The 14,172-nt window shown below is 46.1% G+C and overlaps 2 non-coding genes across 2 annotated transcripts; both read right to left on the reverse strand.

Moving 5' to 3' along the window:
• Window positions 1-2,856: 2,856 nt before the first annotated feature.
• On the reverse strand, window positions 2,857-2,929 carry trnav-cac (transfer RNA valine (anticodon CAC)). The gene has a single exon. It is a non-coding gene; the product is annotated as a tRNA-Val (tRNA).
• A 10,307-nt stretch (window positions 2,930-13,236) lies between these two features.
• Window positions 13,237-13,309, reverse strand: trnav-cac (transfer RNA valine (anticodon CAC)). Its single transcript has one exon. It is a non-coding gene; the product is annotated as a tRNA-Val (tRNA).
• Window positions 13,310-14,172: the final 863 nt, after the last annotated feature.

A 14,172-nucleotide genomic window follows, 5' to 3' on the forward strand; every position in this document is an offset into this window, starting at 1 on the left:
AATGTTCCCGATGACAAGTTGGCAAAAATAATTAAAGTCTGTGAGATACTCAGCCATTATTTCAATAATTAATCCTCCCACAACATTTGAGATACAACAAGGATCCATAGCTTTGCCAAGACCAGCCAGCTTAATTGGTCAAACATAAAACTCTTAATCTCAGGGTTGGGGGTTTGAGCCCCACGTTGGGTAAATAACTTTTGTTGCAAGCCAGTAATGACATGCACTCTTTCACTAATCCACCCCAACTTTCAGTAACACAGTGCCGCCGAAACAAGGAGGAATTGTGGGTGACTGCATGTTGATCAGCAGAGAATTTCCTCCTCTCCGATTCCACTAAGGCTCAGCCTCCCACGATCACCTGTCGACAGGACAGTCTGCTGTCCAGATCGATTATACAGAGTCTTGGAATACAAGAGCAGGGAGGTTATTCTTGAATTGTTAGGCCACAGCTAGAGTACTGCATGCAGTTCTGGTCACCACATTATAGCAAGGACGTGATTGCACTGGAGAGGGTACAGAGTAGGTTTATGAGGATGATGCCGGGATTGGAGAATTTTAGCTCTGAGCAGAGATTGGATAGGCTGGGTTTGTTTTCCTTGGAACGGAAGATGCTGAGGGGAGAGGATTGAGGTGTATAAAATTATGAAGGGCCTGGATAGAGTGGACAGGAATGACCTGTTTCCCTTAGAAGAGGGGTCAACAACCAGGGGGCACAGATTTAAAGTAATTGATCGAAGGTTTAAAGGGGATTTGAGGGGAAATCACTGGAACTCACTGCCTGAAAGGGTGATCGAGTCAGAAGCACTCAGCACATTTAAAAAATACTTGGATGTGCACCTGAAGTGCCGTAACCTACAGGGCTACGGACCGAGAGCTGGAAAGTGGGACTGGGCTGGGGAGCTGATTGTCGGCTGGCACGGACACGATGGGCCGAATGGCCTCCTTCCGTGCTGTAAATCTCTCTGATTCCATGATGAGCAATTAACATTTTAAAGCAGTCTCCTAAAACACAGAGTGAGTGAAGTCAGATAGGGGATAAAAATTCCTCAAGGGACACACAGGGTAAGATAAAGGAAAAAGGGAAGCTTAGGACAGATAGCGAGAACTCGACACTGCAGAAACTCGAAAGGAGTATAAAAAGAGCAGGGGTGCAGGATCAGAACAGCCACGATATTATTGGATGGTGGAGCAGGCACGAGGGGCCGAATGGCCGACTCCTGCTCCTTACATACTTATGTTAATTGTTGAATCACTGCCCATTACACGCTCTTTACTTGAGTTGTCTGTTCATAATGTTCATTGTAACATGTAATGAACATGTAACAGTGTAATATCTCCAAGTTTGCAGATGACACTAAACTGGGTGGCGGTGTGAGCTGTGAGGGGTACGCTAAGAGGCTGCAGGGTGACTTGGACAGGGTAGGCGAGTGGGCAAATGCATGGCAGATGCAGTATAATGTGGATAAATGTGAGGTTATCCAGTTTGGGGCAAATACACTCGGGCAGAATATTATCTGAACCACGGCAGATTAGGAAAAGGGGCGATGCAACGAGACCTGGTTGTCATGGTTCATCAGTCATTGAAATTTGGCAGGCGATGAAGAAGGCAAATGGCATGTTGGCATTCATAGCGAGGAGATTTGAGTCTCGAAGCAGGGAGGTCTTACTGCAGTTGTACAGGGCCTTGGTGAGCCCCCACCTGGAATATTGTGTTCAGTTTTGGTCTCCTAATCTGAGGAAGGTCGTTCTTGCTAATGAGGGAGTGCAACGAAGGTTCACCAGACTGATTCCCGGGATGGCAGGACTGATATATGAGGAGAGACAGGATCAACTGGGCCTGTATTCATTGGAGTTTAGAAGGATGAAAGGGGTTCTCACAGAAACATTTAAAATTTGGATGGGACGGGACAGGTTAGATGCAGGAAGAATGTTCCCGATGTTGGGGAAGTCCAGAACCAGGGGACACAGTCTAAGGATAAGGGGCAAGCCGGACTGACATATGAGGAGAAACTGGATCAACTGGGCCTTTATACATTGAAATTTAGAAGGATGAGCGGCGATCTCATAGAAACATTTAATATTCTGATGGAACTGGTTAGTGCCAACTTTAGCTCAGCCGTTACTGAGTAAAACCAACTTTGTGAAAAGTTTGAATTTGTCTTAATGTAGTCGCTGCCTGGTGTTTTTGTTGTAATTTTCAATCTCCTTATTTCACACTGAAACAAATGGTAACCCTATTTGAAAATTAGGAATGCGAGATTTTTAGAGAGCATAATTAAATGCTTCACAAAAACCTTCTGATCACGACAGCTGCCGGGGTTCGATTCCCAGTTCGAGAAGTAATTTTGCTACCACCGTTTTTAATTAAAGTGAAGTAATTTAATTAAATTACACAGATGACCCAAAGCACTTCAGAGTGGTGTCAAAACAAATGAGTTGGTAGTTAGAAATAAGGAATGACAGAAGTTGGATTTGAGTTTCTGGGATGGAGTATGAATAACCCTCTGTGCACTGGAACTGGGAAGGGTGAATAATGAATGAGTTGTTTCCGGGTTTGAAATGCGGCTTTTATCTGCTGGTATTAACCGATAGCATTGTTTGGCAGAATTAAATAAATGCTAACATGATCACTGAGGGACAGTCGAAACTTCAACAACTTAATTTTAATAATTTGTGAAACTTGAATCATTGAGGAAGTTTTATTCCTTTTCTGATTTTACACACTCTGTATTTTAGGAGACTGGTTTTAAATGTTCGTTGCTCATCATGGAATCAGAGAAGTTTACAGCACGGAAGGAGGCCATTGTCACATGAACAATGAACATTTAAAACCAGTTTTTGTTTCAGAAATAATGTTTCCACCCGGGCTTGAACCAGGAACCTTTCGCGTGTGAGGCAAATGTGATAACTGCTACACTACAGAAACTAGCGCCGAATGCTATGCCCAGAGAGAAATGTTCAGCAACAAGCTTACATACTAAATCCCTCTCTCTGCAAAAAGTTCCTTTCACAACATTTCTCTGACCGGACCTGCACCAAACAAAAATATACCTTTCAAGTGTGCAAATTATTTTCGTTTAACTTTTATTTTGCTTTCATGGGATAACATCGTTAATGAATCGATAATCTTCTTTTGCACAATGAATGAAATGCTAACTGAGGGAAAGTCAGTCGGTCAATAATTGGTTCTGTACTCTGCATGTTGGTAATGTCGCGAAGATGATCCAAAGATCGGTGGGAAAGCAAGTTGTGAGGAGGACACAAACAATCTGCAAAGCGATATCGATAGGTTCACTGGCTGGGCAGTAATTTCTCAGATGGAGTATAATGTGGGAAATATGAGGTTATCCACTGTGGTAGGGATACCAGTCAGGCCATCCTGACTATTCAGTGCTGTGTGTGGCCACCTGCAGGTTGATTTTGAACTTTTGTGGACTGTCACATGAAATAAATGAGGGCAGCAGGCGTATCTCTGCCTGACACCGGGGAAATAGTGAGAGAGACCTTGGAGCAAGGGTCTGGTTAATGCCAAACAGCAAAGGAAATATTAATTCTGGAATAAAAATGTCAGAAAGAACAGTGATCTCGATCTGATTTGAAAACACAACCGATGGATCTAGAATTAGACACAATACCGTTGCGCCACGAGGCTTACACAGTGAGTTGGAGATGTTCGTCGAAATGAAGGTTCTGCAATACAAGGGGCTTGGAAATCAGGAGAACCAGTTTCGAGGTTTGAAGTTCGAGAAAAACCCATGGTGCGGAGCCAACTGGCCCCTGGCAGCCATCAGCGACACGAAAATGCAACTTAAGCAGTACTGGCTAGCTCAGTCGGGAGAGTATGAGACTCTTAATCTCAGCGTTGTGAGTTCAAGCCCCAAGTTGGCCGATTTAATTTCCTTAAATTTTTATGTTGCTTTTACAGGAAAACATCATTAATGAACCCATAATCTTCTTTTGCACAATGAAAGGATTGCGAACTGAGGGAGAGTTGATCATTTAATAATTTGTTCTGTGCTCTGTAGCAGAACACAAGAACCAGGAGCAGGAGTCGGCCATTTGGCCCTTCGAGCCAGCCTTCTTTTGCACTGAAACAAATTTAACCGTGTTTTTAAATCAGCAGTGCGAGATATTTAGAGGGCACCTTTCAATGCTTCACAAAACCATTCTTTCGTGACAGCCACCCGGGAACGATTCCCGGCTTGGGAAGTAACTTTGATATAACTGTTTGTAATTGAAGTGGGGTCATTTTCTTCAGATCGATGGATGTCCCAAAGCACTTCAGAGTGGTGTCCAAACAAATGAGTTTGTAATTAAAAACACTGAAAGTCAGGAGTGAAATTTTAACCCACGCCTCCAGAGGAGACTGCGACCTGAACGCCGCGCCTTAGACCGCTCGCCCATCCTGACTGTTAGATGCTCAAGTTGCAAGTTATTACACTGGAAAGTTTCAGAACGGGGTCTTTTTCAGTGTTGCTGGAAGGTCCAATGACCGGGATATCCTCTCCACCGGGGTTTTTCTGAGCATGTGCTCGGTGTACGGGGACCTTTGGCACGGGTCCGAGGTAGCTTACATGTGTAGGCAGCTTGCAATCTTCAGGTGCTCTCTTACCAGTGTGCTCAATTCTTCAAACGACTTGCTTGCTGGTTTCTCGGGTGCCAGCAGGTCCTTCATTAAAGCCTATGTTTTCGAGCCACAGCTGGTCAAGAGATGGGCTCTTCTCTTGTCTGCCTTATTGTCGCCTCACCATTCTTTGGTTACAAAGTTTTGCTGGAGCCTTTCTATAAAGTCCTCCCAATTATCTCCAGCATTGTATTTTTCACCTGGGCCGTTGGTCGCCATTCTGTGGATTCTGTAATCCCATTACTCGTCGCCACTGTAAAGTCCTGACCCTGTAGTACAGACTCACATGAGGCACATACTGAAATCAAGGTCACTCAGGACCTGCACTTTATTACACAGCTTTGGAATGCCACACTTGCCTGAGACCTGTCCTTATATACCTGTCTGGGAAAGGTATCCAGTGTCTCCTGCAAATGCATCCCTGGTGGTAAGGTAAGCTTGTGGTTACAGTCATCTCTTGTTACAGTCATGTATGGCATGGTAAGGTACAGTTATGTACAGTAGTGTGAGATACATGACAGAATTGGTATTCATGGAGATTACAGCAATTAATAATCGTCTCACAGACCTCAATTATTTTTATGCGATGAATTGATCGAGAATTGAAACCAGGTTGGTGCGCCAGATCTTAACCCCGCGACAATCAGGGAACAGTTACGATACATGTCGATATATTTATATTTATTTATATATGAACCTGAATATCAACGGCTACCTACCGAGACCTCGTGGTGGAACGGTAGTGTGTCTAACTTTGAGTGAGTGAAATTGTTCCACAGTGACATCCAATTCATCTTTTGTTCCCTTTTAAACACTAGAAAATGAGACAGGGGAATAAAAAGAGAAGCCAAAGCAGAGGGATATAGACAAGAGGAATAGAGAAGGGGAAAGACATTGTCCCCACCCAGAACTAATGCAGAAACCCCTCTGCTGCGCTCGGGGTGACCACCCACAGCCTGGATACATTAACGTCCCAACAGCTCATTGACTGTCGGAGTGGGACCTTGCGGTGCTTCAGAAGACAGGTCGAAAAAGCGATGTCACTGATTCCGTCACATGTGCTCCTCCGATCAAGAAGAGCAACACACTAAAAATGCTTCAAATACTGGTTACACCTTATCTTCACATTTGTTAAACAGTTGGCTCGTTGGTCTAGTGGTATGTTTGTTGCTTCGCGGTTGATACTTGAAATTTGCGAGCGGTACCGGGTTCAAATCCTGGACGAACCCTCAGTTTCACCAAGAATTTTGAAGTTGCATCGAACTTTTGCAAAGAAGGACTTGCATTTCTCCAACACCTTTCAGGAACTCATGATGCCCCAAAGCGCTTCACAGTCGTTGAGTTGTGTTTGAAGTGTTGTAATGTGGGGAAAGATATGCCCAAATCACCCCACACGAACCGCAACTCTTTGCGAAGGAGTTCGGTGCCTCAGGGACTTGGACTTTCTATGAATGAGTTCTGCTTGTACCTGCGTTCAAGCTTGAAACAGTAACTGGGCTTCCATCTCACGCGAGCAGCGTGCAGCGGTTAGTGAGTAGGTGACCAGGTTGATGTGCGCCGCATTCAGTCTTTGAAATTTCACCAAACAAAGAAACGGTGAATCCAACTGTCCCTGTAAGCGACGGATTGAAGGGATCGTTGCTCCAAACAGAGCTGGAACACGCGCAGTGCAGGATAAGGGTCCGCAACGTTAAATATCAGAGTTATTAAACAGACAATAATTAAACATACACTTAACAGTACTTACACCCAAACAATGCGAATGTTAGCCGAATAACTCAAACACGTTACAGTTCCCAGCTCGGTGTACAAATTGATCAAACATTAATCGGATTCTAAACTATCTGTTCCAAATGCCACATTTTATATATTTTCCTTACCCCTGCTACGTGACAATTGATACTTTTAATAGTATTACCTAACACAAGTGCCCAACTTCTGATGGAAGGCCATTAACCTGAAACGTTAACTCTGTTTCTCTCTCCACAGATGCTGCCTGACCTGCTCAGTGTTGCCAGCATTTGCTCTTTTTATTCTCCAAACTTATAATCAGAATATCACTTCCCTTGTCATCTAACTACACTCCTTCCTGATATGTAGCCTTGTCCTACAAACCAGGCTCCTTTCGGATGATTCAGGCATTCATTGGAATTATAACTTCTTAACGATAACAATTCTGTGAAGTATGTAACTATGTAATACTTGCCACCAGAGGGCGCGACTGTTGGAGTCATAATGGCCACCTGCCCACACGTGCATGGCCAGTATAAAAGGTTGGTTGCCATGTTGTTCATGCACACTGGAGTTGTAATAAAGAAGACTAAGGTCACACTAAGTTTAGCTCACCGTACTCAGCCTCGTGGGAGTTCTTCGACACACAACAATTGGCGACGAGTAACAGAATTCGAACTTTCACGCAACCATGGCTGCTGTTGGAATATTAGAGAGATCCATAGAGGATGATGTTTAGGAAGCCTTCGTCGAGCAGCTCGACCAGTACTTTGTGGCCAACGAGCTGGAAGGAGACACTAACATGGCCAAGCACAGGGTGGTTCTCCTCACTGTCTGTGGGCCTAAAATATACAGCCTCATCAAGAATATGCTCACACCGACAAAACCAACGGAGAAGGAATATTCAGAGTTGTGCACACTGGTTTGGGACTACCTCAAGCCGAAGGAGAGTATCCTCATGATCAGATATCGTTTTTACACGCACCATCGCTCCGGGACTAGGACCTGGCAGATTATGTCACCGACCTGAGACACCTCGCGGGACCTTGCTATTTTGTTGCTGCGTTCGGGAAAATGCTGTGGGACTTTTACGTGCTGGGCATCAGCCACGAGGTCATTCTTCGAAAGCTGCTGGCTGCTGAAACCCGAGACCTGAGTAGGACCATCGCGATCGCCCAGGTATGCATTGCCACGGACGGTAACATCAAACAGATATCTTCTCAACATCGTAGCTCACCGCCAAGTACTGTGCATAAAATGATGTTGCTAGCTGACCGAACTGCATATGGCAGGGTCTATACGTCTATGGCTGCAAGATCTGTGATGACTCAGAGTGCGCCATCGGGGGTGAATGTGAATCTATTAGCACCGTGTTGGTGCTGCGGGGGTAATCTTCGGGCCCATCAATGTCGATTCAAGCACGACCTATGCAAAGGCTGCACAACGATGGGGTACCTCCAGTGAATGTGCAAACGTGCTGTGACATACCACGTGGCTGGTGATGATCGATCCGGCACGGATCACGCAGCACTGTCAACTCACCCCGAGGAACAAGGACTCCCAGGTGCCGGTGGGAATGCTGCATTTTATCAGGAAGGCTTTGAGGGTGTGCCCGAAACGTTTCATCTGCCCACCTCGGGCTCTCTTACCGTGTCGGAGTTCTGAGTTGAGCGCATGCTTAGGGAGTCTCATGCTGGGCATATGGACAATGTGGCCTGCCCAGCGGAGCGTGTCGAGTGTGGTCAGTGCTTCAAAGCTGGGGATGTTGGCCTGAGCGATAACACTGATGTGGGTGCGTCTGTCCTCCCAGGGGATTTGCAGGATCTTGCGGAGACAGCCCTGGTGGTATTTCTCCAGTGATTTGAGATGTCTGCCATATGTAGTCCATGCCTCGGAGCCATACCGCGGGGCAGTTATCACCAGTGCCCTGCAGACCATAAGCCTGGTGCCAGATTTGAGGTCTTGGTCTTCAAACACTCTCCGCCTCAGGTGATCTAAGGCTGTGCTGGCACACTGGAGACGGTGTTGGACCTTGTCATCGATGTCTGCCCTTGCTGATAGTAGGTTCCCGAGGCGTGGAAAAGGTTCCACAAACGTGGAAAAGGCACTTACAGCCTTCCTAAACATAGCACCCTTATTCTATTCTCTTAAAACAAGTTCCTGAATTCTCGGTTAGCTGTGTAGGTCAGAGCTGTGGTTTTATCCTAAGATAGATTCGACCATTGTGTTTCCGTAGTGTAGAAGTTATCACATTCGCCTCACACACGAAAGGTCCTCGGTCCGAAACCGGGCGGAAAGTTCTTGAAAACTTGAAAATGGGCCGAATACCTGACGCCTGTTCCTAACTCTTACGTTCTTATGATCTCTTGACCTTTCACAGAAGAACAAACTCTCCTCTGAACATGCATGAGAAAGCTCCAGAAAATATTTCTCCCTGAGGTGCTTTCGCGTGTGTGGCCAACGTGTTAACGATTACACTGCGGAAACATCTCCACTTTCAGCACCAGATTACCAAAATTAAACCCAATGAGATCGGGATAAAAGTTCCTCACATGCTTAGAGCAAAATATATGATTGATGGTCTACAAAAGAATGAACAAACTTCAGCACCAGGTCAGACGGAAATGTTCAGCGAGCACGTGGACTGATGAATCGCACTTTTAAGGAGTTGGTGGTGACAAAATAAATTGGTTCCGCTTTTTGTTTAAATATAAGAAATGGCAAAACTAGGACATTAACCCACATCTCCAGAGGAGACAGTGACCTGACCACAGCACCTTAGACCGATCGGCCATCCTGACTATCCAGTGTTGTGTGTGGCCACTTGCAGGTTGATTTTCAACTTTTGTGTCCGGTCACATGAAATAAATGAGGGCAGCAGGCGTTTCTCTGCCTGACACCGGGGAAACAGTGAGACAGGCCTTGGAGCAAGGGTTTGGTTATTTCGACACAGCAAAGGAGATATTAATTCTGGAAGAACAATATCCAAAAGAACAATGACCAGTGAGCTCCCTCTGTGCTGATCGGGAATGTGTTGGCTCACCTTAAACAACTTCTGTCCCACACTGAAAGTTCTCAATACTTCTCCTCTGCTGCCTTTCCAGAAATGTCACCAATCACCCAGCCATCGTGCTCACTTCCACATCCTCACAGAGGGGCCACAGAGGCTCCTACCGTCTCCCCGCGATCATCGAACGCACCGAGTTTACAAAATTAAACCCCAAACACGTGCCTGGCAAAGGGCAGGAGAAGCCAGATCGTCTGTAAGCTCGGTTTATCACAGAAAGTATTGGTATTCATGGTGATTACAGCAATTATTAATCGACTCACATACCTCAATTATTTTTATGCGATGAATTGATCGAGCATTGAAACCAGGTTAGTGCGCTGGATCTTAACCCCTCGAACACCAGGGAACAGTTACGATACATGTCGATATATTTATATATATTTATATATGAACCTGAATGTCAATGGTTAGCTACCTAGACCTCGTGGTGCCCAAGGTAGTGTTTCTAACTTTGAGTGAAAGAAACGCTTCCACAGTGACACCTGTCATATGTCCTACATGGTTATTGCTTGTGCTATTACAAGGTGTGCACCAGAGGGCACTGCAGTGGGAGACTTGTAGCTTACCTGTACAGGTGTGCCTGGCCTAGTATAAAAGGCAGGCGACCAGATGTGATCCTCACTCTGTGGTTATCAATAAAGGACTAATGTCACTACAGTTCAAGCACGACACATTGTCTCGTGGAGTCATCATCAGAGCATCTGAAGGTACAACAATTGGCGACGAGATTACGGACCTTCACACGAAAATGGCTAACATTGGTACGTTGCAGCAGTTCGCTGATGGTGATGATTGGGAAGCCTTTGTGGAGAGGCTCGACCACTTCTTCACAGCAAACGAGCTGGCAGGTGACAACCCGGTCACACTGGCTGATAAGTGCAGAGCTATCCTGCTAACCAGTTGTGGGCCCACCGTCTGTGGCCTCGTCAGGGATTTGCTGGCACCAATGAAGACAACGACCAAGGCGTACGAGGAGCTTGTAACACTGATCCAAGAACAACTCAAGCCCAAAGAGAGCATCCTCACAGCCAGACAGCGGTTTTATACACACCGACGGCCCGAAGGCCAGGAGATCACGAAATATCCTGCAGACCTCAGGAGGCTGGCGGCACCGTGGGATTTTGGTGACCACCTCACCGAAGCACTGCGGGATATCTTTGTCATCGGAATCGGCCACGAGGGCCTACTTCATAAGCTCTGTCAGCGGATACCACAGTCACACTGCAGAAGGCCATCTCCATGAGCCAAGCATTCATGACCTCGACCTGTGGCTCTCCACGGTTGACTCATCCTCAGGACTCAAACCCGGCAAGTACTGTACACAGAGTGGTGCCTTTTAGAGGCTGGACTGTAGAACGTGAACCTTCTCAGGGGAGAGAGAACAGGCCCCCGAGTCCCTTAACTCAAAGTTCATGGTCAGATCAGCCATGATCTTATTAAATGGCAGAGCAGGATCGAGAGGCCGAATGGCCGACTCCTGTTCCTATTTTTTATGTTCTTATGTTAATCATTTAAGGAGCTTGAATCATTGATGACGTTATTTCCCCACCTGACTTTACACACTCTGTATTTCGGAGACTGGTTTAAAATGTTCACTGCTCATGCGACAAGGAACTTGGTGCGAATTTTGTTCAATTTATTTCACAGCAAAAGTAGTCTCCAAAATAATGTTTCTACACGGGTTCAAACCGGGGACCTTTCACGTGTGGTTCTCCACAGTGGTGGAGGTTGTGTTCGAGTTTACAATGGTGCATTCGATCCACTTTGAAAATGCATCTACAACTACGAGGAACATTTTGCCCATGAATAGGCCCGCATAGTCGACGTGCACCCGCGACCACAGTTTGGTAGGCCAGGACCAGGGGCTCAGTGAAGCTTCCCGGGGGCATTGCTGAGGTGGGCACAAATAGTGCATCTTCGGACGCAGAGCTCCAAGTCCGCGTCAATACCAGGCCACCAGACGTGGGATCTGGCTCTGGCCTTCATGAGAACGATCCCCGGGTGCTCGCGGTGGAGCTCCGGGATAAATGACTCTCTGCCTCTCAGAGGAATGACTACTCGGCTGCCCCACATCAGGCAGTCTGCTTGTAGTGATAGCTCATGCATGCTCCTGTGAAAGGGTTTTAATTCCTCGGGGCAGGCATCACGAGCCTCTGCCCAGTCACCGGTTAGGACACATCTTTTTACTCAGGATAACGTGGGGTCGCTGGCCGTCCAGGCTCTGATTTGGTGAGCTGTTATGGGCGAACTTGTGGACTCAAAGGCATTGATTGCCATGACTATCTCAAAGTCCTGTTCGTCAGACCCTTCCGTGGTCGCCAGGGGTAGCCTGCTGAGCGCATCGGCACAGTTGTCTGTACCTGGTCTGTGCCTTGTGGTATAGTCGTAGGACGCCAGCATGAGTGCCCACCGTTGAATTCGCGCCGAGGCATTAGCGTTTATTGCCTTTCAGAAACTTCTGGTACAACAGCCCAAACAGAGGGGAGCTGACCAGTGAGCTCCCTCTGTGCTGATCCGGAATGTGTTGGCTCACCTTAAACAACTTCTGTCCCACACTGAGGGCCCAAGTTTCGGGTGGAATTGCTCCTAGTTTTTTGGAGCAACTAGTTTTGTTTGGAGAATGTTAGAAATTGCAATTCTCGGATATTACATTTCTCCAGTTCTACTGAATTAATCGAGGTTGGCTTCAGGTCACGTATTTTTTTCCAAAAGGGGGTGTGTCCAGCCACGGAGGCCTGTTTTGCAAGTTTCGGCAGTGAAAACTTACTACAAACTAACTTAGGATGGAGTAAGTGCCCACTTTTGTAAGTTCAGAACAACCTTACCTAGAGGTAAGCTCAGTGCAGGCACAGCCAGAGAGGGGGTGGGAATTAAACACAAAAAGGACTGAAGCATTAAACACCTCACTTAATATATCCAAAAACCTCTTTTGATGATATCATGTCTTATATCTGCTGAATGAGGATAGTTGCTTCTCTTTTTATAAATAAACAAGTGTAGCCTCCCGGCTGGGGAAGGCACATTTCGGCTGCTTTCAGATGAGCTGTGAGAGTTATTAAAGGATCCGTGGGTCCTGTAGCCCCCCACACCAGAATATCCTCCCCCCGGGTTTTTCCTCAGCCTGTGCTCGGTATACGGAGAGCTTTGGCCCGGGTCCGAGGGAGCTTGCATCCCAGGGATGAACAATAACCGTCTGAGCTCTAGAACTGGGAAGAGCGAATAACTAATGAGTTGTTTGTGGGTTTGAAATGCGGCTTAGATCTGCAGGTATTAACCGAGGCAGGGGCTGTGAGACATTGCATAGTGTTCAGGTTTAATCACGGCAATATCCGCAGTCAGGAGCTAAAAAGGACGAAGAGCTGAAAAAGCACAAGAAAAAAGCTAAGAAATGTCAGCAATTGTGGTAAACTCTTTAATGTGTTTCCTGCTCATTTAGTGACGCGGCGCTCACAGAGGGAGCCCGGATTCAGAAAGAAACTCTTTCATTCAAAATCTTTCAAATAATGACATGCAACGAATTAAACTGTGTGTCGGGGGATGGGGGTGAGTGCAGATTATTTGTTTTATTCCCCATTCATTCACCGACAGCGTTGTTTTGTAGAATTGTTACTGAGGGTCAGTGGAAACTTCAATAACTGAACTTTAATCATTCAAGGATTTTAAATCATTGATGACGTTTTCTCCCCGATCTGACTTTACACACTCTGCATTTAGGAGACTAATTTAAAATGTTCAGTGCTCATGCGACAAGGAACCTGGGGCGACTTTTGTTCAATTTATTTCACAACAAAAATAGTCTCCAAAATAATGTTTCTGCCCGGGCTCGAACCGGGAACTTTTCGCGTGTGAGGCGAACGTGATAACCGCTACACGACAGAAACGCGGTGTGATTCAAGTAATCTCAGGAATATAACCAGAGCTTTAACCTACACAGCTGGCCGATACTTCAGGAGCTGGTTTTACGAGAAGAGAATGATGGTGCTATATTTAGGAAGGCTGTGAGTGTGGCAGGAATTGATCTCGTGTTTCCCAGACTTTACACATAGGAACAGGAGATGGCCATTTAGCAGCGAGTGGTGAGGTTCTGGAATGCACGGCTTGAAAGGGCGGTGGAGGAAGACTCAATATTATCTTTCAGACGGGAGTTGTATAAGTGTCTGAAGGAAAAACAATTGCAGGGCTACGGGGGAAGGGCGGGGGAGTGTGACTCGCTGAGAGTCGGCACGGGCTCGATAAACCGAATGGCCTTCCGTGCTGTAATCATTCCATGATTCGATAAGTTAGTCGCACATTTCATAGTGTGGGTGGGAGCACAAAATTGCAAAGGGACATGGATTGAGTCGGCAAAACTAGAGGCACCTGATTCAGGAGATTTGCGGGGTGCGGAAATTCAGGTGTTTAATGACTTTGAAAGGAACGTTTTTGCTTTGTGCCGTTTCGGTCATTGAAATATTTGTGAAAGGAATTTTTTGCAGAAAGGGATGCAGCATTTAACCTTCTGCCTTAACATTTCTTTCTGGGTGTCAGCTCACATTTCGTTTCGATGTTATTCTTCCAGAATTCCTATTTTCTTTGGTGTTTCACAATAACCAGACACTTGCTCTAAAATCAGTCTCACTGTTTCCCCAGTCTCCTGTTGATGATACCAGCAATTAACATTTTGACCCAGACCCCGAAAGCACAGTGTGTAAAATGGTTTATGGCTTCAGAGTTCACTTGCAGAGCACAGTATAAATGATACAAT

This window comes from Pristiophorus japonicus, unplaced genomic scaffold, assembly GCF_044704955.1.
Source record: "Pristiophorus japonicus isolate sPriJap1 unplaced genomic scaffold, sPriJap1.hap1 HAP1_SCAFFOLD_47, whole genome shotgun sequence".
In the NCBI taxonomy this organism is placed as follows: Eukaryota; Metazoa; Chordata; class Chondrichthyes; family Pristiophoridae; genus Pristiophorus; species Pristiophorus japonicus.